Raw genomic sequence first — 9,116 nt, 5'->3', positions numbered from 1 at the left:
GTACAATATAGACATAACACAATAAGGTAGGTTTACTATTTTTAAGGAATTATTTCGTTACTTTTTAGTGTACTGTTTTTTTTGAGAATATTTTGTTTTTGGTGTATTTTGTTTTGTTTTTAGTGCATTTTGTTTTGTTTTTCGTGTATTTTGTTTGGAAGTCGGTTTTGTTTTTTTATTAAAAAGTTTTGTGTAGTAGTGTTTTGATTTTTCGATTAATTCGTTACATCCATAGCCACTTTTTGCTTGAAATCTTTTCAAAGATTTTATGTTAAATTTGCCGTAGCTATGATAATAATCAACAAAGATTTTAAAGTCTGTGTATTAAAATTTCAAAGTGAGAAATATTTTGTAAGCTTGTTAGCGAGCTTAATACAGAAAAGGATGCAAATTAATTCTATTACGATGAACGTTGTTTGCGCTAAGATAATTACGGAACACTGTATTCAGTGCCGGTTTACTTAGACTCGTTTTGAGAATATTTTTAGCGTATATAAAAATACTCGTATGATGTTATTGCACATAAAAAAGTGGTTTCCCGGCTTAGATAATACTAGCTGTTGCTCGTGACTTCGCTCGCATGTAATTAAAAAATAGCCTATGTTACTTACAGATAAATTACTTTTCAAATGGTGAAAAAATTTTTGAATTCTGCCCAGTAGTTTTTACGTGAATCGAATACATACAAAAATCCAAAAATACAAATCTTTCCCCTTTATAATATTAGTATGGATAGTATAGACTATTAAACTAATCAACAGTATGCAATTATTTCATTGTCAAAATCAACGGATGACATTTTTAACTCCAATTTAAATCAAGTAAGACACTATTAAGGTTTAATAAATAAAACATGTAATAAATTTTAAAATATTCAAACACAACTTGGTCTTGGTGTATTTGCTGAAGGAAATTCAAGAACTTTAAATGTAAATATATTCGTTTAAATTACATGATCTTCATCGGCGCTGCATCGTTTAAAAGTTTTAATCACTTTATAGCCGTGATAAGCAAATTTTAATTGAGTTTAATCTCGCCGCGTAATTACTAAGGCAATTCGCCGCCAAATATTTTCATGAATATTAAGAGAGCGCTTATCGTATTTTATACAAGATTTGAATGTCATGAAAATTGTAAACTATTTAATTATATTTAATTAACTTAAAAAATATAAACAATTTATTGCTATTAAAAGTATAAATATATTTTCAACTTCTGCTGTTATTCTGTAATATTAAACTATCTGTATATCTACTTATGTTACCAGCTTTCGCCTGTGAAACCATCCGAGCGGAATAAAAAAATAAAAATAAGTACCCTATGTGTTCTTCCAGACTATCCTATACATTCATGACAAATTTCATCGAGATCCGTTCAGCCGTTTAGGCTACAAACATCCATCCATCCATCTAAACTTTTGCATTTATAATATTAATAAATTTTGTCAGTCTTAATTATTTTTATTTAAAAACACGTCTGTTTCCAACAAAGATAAATGTTTACTGTAAAATAGCAAGCGGATTTCTTTTAATCAATTAGCTAATTAAAAAGTTACATTACTATTCGATGCGACGTCACAATGTGCATGTCTCGTCAGTTCGAGTGCATTAGCGTGTCGCGGCAGCGCGCGGTTTCCGGCCTTCTATTAACTTTAATAAAACTGAACTAAGTAGGCGCAGCTAAACTTCTGTGAATAAGTAACTTTTAAAATCAAAATTATGTCGGTATTTAGGATAGAAAAAGAATAAGTGCATTTACTTTGTCTGCATTTTAAATGGATGTTTACAATTGGATCACCGATCGATCGGCCTAACACCCATTGAGATCTTTGTTTTCAATTTAGAGTTATTTTTTCTCTAGACCAAAAATATCAAATCGATTGGACCTTTATCGTTTGTTCACAATTAATGAAGGTCAATGTTGCTATTAAAGACAGTTTTTATTTTTATTTCTAGTTAATATAAACCGACATGTGGGTTATTAATCGGTCGGATCTCTTCTCCATTCGCGGTTCGATTGCCTCCATTGAAGCCCCGCTGCAATCCCGCTTATATTTACAAAAGACTCTAGCGTTCATGTTGATTAAAAATGGAAATAGCGGCGATGCTGTGGTCATTTATTGAAGGTTGAAAGAAGCTAATCGGAAATGAAAAATAGCGCTGCGGTTGTGAAGTTTTTTTTTTATAATAAGTAAATTTAAATGTTTATTTTAAACTTTTTAGTCACAACCAAAAGTGCACGTGCATAAATGCAGTTCGGTGAATGGTTAAGTTATTTTTTTCACATGTTTAACAAGACAGATAGAAAATATATAACATGATCCAAAACCTTTCCTTCTATACAGTATTTCATAAACTTGTTAGTTTCATAAACTTGTTAGTTTCATAAACAACTATTATCGACACTTTATGCAAAAATAAATCCCTGGCTAAATTATTTCGATTTGTTACAAACAAATCATTATAATATAAATTTTAATGTAGATAACACCATTTTGTTGTTCAATATTCTCTATAATCCGTTAAACCGACTAACGGTAATACGTAAACACTGATACCGGAGTTAGTATATGGATTTAAAGTAGATGAATAAGTTGTTGACTAACTTTTATAAATTGTTATAAAATAAAAATAATACATATATTGTACCTTTAGAAGAGACAGTGGTATAAACATATGGAGCTGATCATTAGAAATTTATTTACAACATAATTCTGATAATAATTTCAATTCGTATCAGCTACGATTCAAACATGAATTCACTACTAAGAGGAAATTAAGTTACCGGAGTACCTTTACCTTATGTATCTGATAAACATCTTATGATTATTTACACATAATTATTAAAATATAGGTAAATCAATCTAACTTCTACAAAAAAAAGAGTCGAAAGTTCTACGTAATATGAATAAGTACATCAAAATAAAGCAAAATAAATTTCTATCCCTTTAGTAAGGCTTCCTTGAACATAGAGATCTTTTCGCCAATAGGCAATTTCCTAGCTATGATACCGTGGGGTGAAATAAACAGAATCGAAAGAGGAAGGAAATTATGAGAACAATCTTTTTGGCACTAAATCTCTAACAAACATTTTCGCACTTACACAAAATATTTAACGAGATTATCAAAAAAAGCAAATGGCAAATATTATTATTTAGTATTACGTATTTCAAGATGAAAGTCTTAAAAGGTCAAATTTTCTAATATTGACCTAAAATATTTATAACTATTACTGTTTAATCCAAGTCAACTAAATTAAAAAAGTATATTTTTTCAAGATGTGTACAAAAATTAAAAGTTTTACATAAAATAGATAAGTTTTTCCTTTCGCTTAGCAGCTAAATATTCCGTGAAATTAAATGCTCGCCGTCGTAACAATTTCCATCGCCTGGCTCTCATCTCGGCTCTAGAGGTGCACGGAAACATACAAAATTAGCCAGGATTTTATGTTACGTTGAAACACTAATCATTACCAGACTAACCTTGGTTGTAGATTAAAAGGCCAGGCCAGAATGTATTTTTTACAATAACAATTACCAGTCACCTAAAAATAATTATACACCTCCGTCACAAAAAATACTCCTCTCGGAATTAAAAGCGAATATTTAATTGTTTAGATATCAATTTTCCTTTTATAACTATAGTACTTCTTAATATAGAATTGTTCAAAAATGTTACGGCGTCAAATTGGCACACTGTACGTCGTTATAAGTCGCGGATAACATGACTGTTTCATTTCAATCAATCTCATATGGCACTTACTGGCATGGCACCGCGGCCGCAACCGATCCGAGAAACGAAATGGCCGCTATTTGTTTTGCTGTCTGTATCATACTCGTTGCTTTGTGATGCTATCGAATACAGTTTCAAATGAATTTATCCATTATTTCTACAGCGATGATATCATGACGTACGGGTATGTTTCATCACTGACCAATCTATAATAATATTGCGACGAAAAATAAGACACCAAAATTTTAAAACATAAAATAAATTTTCGTCACTTCAGTGGAAACTTCCCTTAAAATTAAGACCTTTTCAATCACGGTGGCAACGCTGTTGTGTACTGTCAAGCAGTTTGATCCGAGCCACAGACGGGAGTAGACGTCATCAGCCTACATTAAATCATCATAAGAAAAGAATGAAGTGATTATTAAATTTCTCAAATATATGATAATAGTAGAACAAAATGTTAGTAAAATATTTTTAATCATAATAGAAAAGTTCGGTAAACATTTTTTTCTTCAATAAATGCTTCTTAGTCCTATTTTAATCAACATGATCACCAAAGCCTTTTGAAAATATAAGAGGGATTGCAACGGGACTTGAATGGAAGCAACCGAACCGCGAACAAAATTGAAAACCGAGGAAACAATAACCTACATGTCAGCCAGCATCGGGATAGCGTAGCATTTTTCATAACTGTATTAAATTAAATTTTAAAGTTACCTACTTAAAAACATTCTTAAAACAATAAAATTAAGTATTTGCGTTATATTTTTTGACTCCATTATTTTACTGGAGACGTCCAAGGTCAAAACTTTGATCTCAAACGAATTAGATATGCAGAGTAATTTAATGGTTACTTAGGTACTACATACGAGTAAGTGCCTAAGAAACCATCTCTTAATAGTATTACGAGACTGATAATAAGAGATCATTTTATTCTTATAATCGCAGTGTTTAATATGAATAAGGAAATGTGATCGTTACAAATAAATCCGCAGATTGTATAACAAAGAGAGTTATTGTTTACTTAACACTTGTCTCCGATTTGATTGGCTCCATTCGAGAGCTTTTGCAGTCGCTATTATGTTTGCTAAAGGCTCTAGCGTTCATATAAAGCTGGCTGAAAAATCGAAAACCATTTGCCGTTAGGAAAAAATATTACGTTGTAAATATTAGATTTTCATCACGACGATGTTATTTACAATATTAGATATTTTATATTTGTTAATATAATTGAATGATACAGTATATTTAAATTAATATGTACCCTTAAAATTGCTATTTGATTGTGCCGTACAAGTGGGTTCGGGTCCCGCGGCACAACCTACCCTTGAACTACGAATGCACCGGAGGGCATAATATTGTAAGCTGAGGGGAATGTGGTACTTACCAGCTCGATGATTTGCCTTACATTCTGCAGGTGCCTGGTCTCAGTCAGTGTCAATCGAGTCAAAGTCTGGTTCTGTCAAGTATGCACACCCGTATGCACGATTAGAAACGCGAAACCGAATTTAGCGACCCCGTTCGCTACCGAAATTGACAAGCCCATTGTGTCCTCGCGTTGACGTGCAATCAACAACTTTCTATGATAAATTCCCACACGTGGTCACGACCGACTCGCTTGGCTGCTCTATTCCGACTTTTTCTCCGCACATCTCTCCGCAGGCCCCGCGCCCGTCTGTACTGGAGAGGGATTTTCCATCTACCCGCCTGCGCGGGCGAAATGAAATAGGCCCGTTTACCCTCACTAACCCGGGCCGCGAAATTCAAACTATGTTCGTATGAACGCATACGATCTGTACCGAACATTGATAATTGATATTTAGCTTGATAAAACAAGATTCTTCAAAAGCTTTGATATGCTTATACGCAAAATGTTTGCCCTAAATTGTAATTACATCGCTTTTGAAATTTTAAGTGGCAAAAATTTAGGAAATTGTTACCAATTAGACCACCATGACAGACAAGCATTTGGACATTAAATTCATTATTTAAACATTCATATGAAGCAATTAAACCCTAATTATTAACAATGGTGGATAATAACAACATAGAATCCCTACATTTCACAAGTTTAATTTCACTATTATATTGTTACTCTGATGAGGGTTGGACGGGGATTTCTGTCACATCAAGTTGAAACAAAATGCTAACTTGGAGACAAATAATGGTTTTGAAAAACAACTATTAATGTGTGTACGAAGTCCTGTACGATGATATTAACTTCTCGGGAGTGATAATCGATTGAGTAGGATTAGAATCGATTCTAAGGTCGCACCTTAACGACGGTCTATGGTATAGTACCTTACAAGATGCTCGTTTGAAGTTCCACCAGAGTGACGTAGACTATTCACTCTTATCAAAGAATCAATTCTAATCGTACTCAATCGATTATTACTCCGGACATGCTTATAATATCGTAATTAGTTGGTGAAAATGTATGCAAAGTTTCTTATATGCAAATGCCGTCGTTATAAAAGCTAGCATTAGGTATTAGTCTCATTAGATTAGTCATGTTTTATAATTCATGTTTTAAAGACGAATCGCTCAATAGCATTTATACGAGATATGAGTAAGCGAAGCGTTGCTCAGATTCGATAGTTGCATAATCATCAAAGCTGGGCTTTGAAAGCAGTGCTACGGGGCCTATGTGTACGTGTTAATTAAAATTGAAAACGGCAGATACGCGCCGCGCATTTATTAAGGGATAAAATGAAGCTTTCACTGAGAGCTCATTATAAGAAATGAAATCAGTGCAGATTAGATCTCTATTGATAAATATTTACAGTAACTGATTATTTATGCAAGAAGAAATATTACTTAAAACAATAATTTTAATGAAAAAATTGAGGAAAAATACCTGACTTTTATATCGTGCGTAACGTATTCAAAGATAGAGATATAATTCACCGATTTTAGAACTTAATGCAGCATTAATTTTCGAATACTCCTTTCAAATCCTTTCATAGAAGAATTTTAATTCACCGTCCCAACGAGACGAAGCAATATTGCAAGATCTTTAGGTATGAATATTTATTCCGGTTTTGAATTCTGATTGAATTTCTCCTATCCTGGGATTAACGCAAATAAGACGTACTTGGATAACGACCTCTTAAATTACAAAAGTAAGGTTAGTTTTACGAACTTTTAACAACAAATTTAAGTGAAGATCTTTAAATTATTACGCAGTACTTGTGTGAGCTGAAACATTTCCTATATCGACCAAATAACGCATATTCTAAATGTACTGTGAATAATATTTATTGTAAAAGTACTTTAAAAAATTAAAATTTTCCTACCTCTAGATACCCTGTGCCATTTGAATCTGGAATGAATGGGGCTTTCTCTCCAATACTTGACTTCCGCTTCTTTGTACGTATTAAAGGAATTCCCGGCGGTTGGTTTGTTTATCCATTTCTCTAGAAAAGTTTACAGAGCTGGAGCATATTTTGCTTCATTTATTGTTAGTAGACGTAGAACAGAAGAAAGCAAGCAAAAGGGTTTCCGCTCATATACCAACTTACCGTGGAATTCTGACTGACAAATTGTATTTTTATATCTAGCGCAATAGGATAGCTCGGCGACCATCACTGAGCCACTTATGTTTCCGATTTGATATTTGTGTGATAACCTTGACGTACCATTTAACAATAGAAGAAACCACGCCAAACTTCTTGAATTAAAAGATTTTTAAGCCGCAATTTCTATTACTTATTACTCTATTGTGTTAATTAAAATAATGATTAAATATCAAAGTGTATAAAATTACTTTTACAATGGTTTAGATATAAATTGAAGTAAAGTGAAACTTTAAAGATGTGAGCGTAAGTAGCTTGCTCCTTCGTATATTGTTGCTCTCGGTTGTCGTATTTGAGGAAACGTTTAATTTCATGGCCCGTTCGTTTTCATACCACGTTCTAAACTACACAAGAAACGCACTCGCCGTTTTCTATGTATGGTCTTAACGTATTTTTTTAAGAGTTTCTATGTAAAGATATAAGTGAACAAAAATCTCTAAGCATTTCAGACAATATCACAACTAATGATTAATTACGACTAGAGGCAAAATCTTACTCAGAGAGACTCAAGAAATAAATAAAAACAATATAAGCAAATTCGACTTTAAGTTAAACTTAAACAATTAATAAATTAATTCTAGCTATACTATATATTATTATAAGCAACGGAATCATCCACCTGTTTCTAAAGTATTCCTTCAAAAAAGAATAAACGTCTAGTCTTTCTTGCGAGGTAATGTTCTTGCAAACGATTTGTCTATTTAAATTGTGTTCTCCGCTCGGTATACCGGCGCTTAGTTGCGCTAATGCTCACTACAAAGGTAACAAATAACATCCAATCAAACTAACTCTCGACCACACTTTATCCTTATCCTTGAGGTGTAGCCCACTTCGCTAAGTAACGTAAAAGTGCTGAGTTTCTAAAGAAATAATGAGTTGAAAAATGTTTTATAAGAATTACAACTTACTCTCGCACTTAAAGATCATTAAACTGTCTCCCTAAGTGCACATTTAGTCTGAGAAATCAACACAAAAATTGTCCCTTAGTGACCGACTATGATAATCCATGAAACATTTTCATTTACTTAATAGGGCTAGAAATGCTTATAAACATAAAGTTGTTAGCACTCATAAATGTATTTGTTTTGTAATAAATAAAAGCAACAAAGGTATAAAGCCGGTGGCTCGACGCGCGGCCTCCGACATGGAAGAATTCCTTTAGGATTTTTTCATGTACGAACTGGCATGTTACTTTTCAGTTATTATACCCATGGGTATAATGATAGTTTTTTACGTTGGGGTTATAAAAAAAGACAATTGCAATTTTAACTATATATGAATTTTTAAAACACTCCTCCATTAGTTACCATTGTGTCGCTATTCCTGAGTTTATACAGACCTAATCTATAAATCATGCTTCATACTAATATTATAAATGCGAAAGTTTAGATGGATGGATGTTTATTACAGTTTGTAGCCTAAACGGCTGAATGGACCTAGATGAAATTTAGCATGGATAGAACATAGTCTGGAAGAACACATAGGCTACTTAGTTTTGTTTTTGTTGTTTTTTTTTAATTCCACGCAAGCGAAAGCTAGTATTCTATATTATAAATTAAACATGTAAAACAGAGTATTGAAGGATATTGCTGTTTCTCAATTATCAAGCGCAGAGGCGAGGTACGTGCCATGAAAACAAACTGGCCATGAAATTATGCATCTTCTCTGGAATGGCACCCAGGAGCATGACCAAACAAAGACAGAAGCAAGATGCTTTCAGTGTATATATAAAATACATTGTTTAAATATAGATCTCTTGGCTAATAGTATATATTATTATGGGTTAAACCTGTTATTATATAAAAAAGCC

The sequence above is a fragment of the Papilio polytes genome, unplaced genomic scaffold (assembly GCF_000836215.1).
Source record: "Papilio polytes unplaced genomic scaffold, Ppol_1.0 DF824047.1, whole genome shotgun sequence".
Lineage (NCBI taxonomy): Eukaryota > Metazoa > Arthropoda > Insecta > Lepidoptera > Papilionidae > Papilio > Papilio polytes.
Note: the sequence above shows the minus strand (reverse complement) of the source record.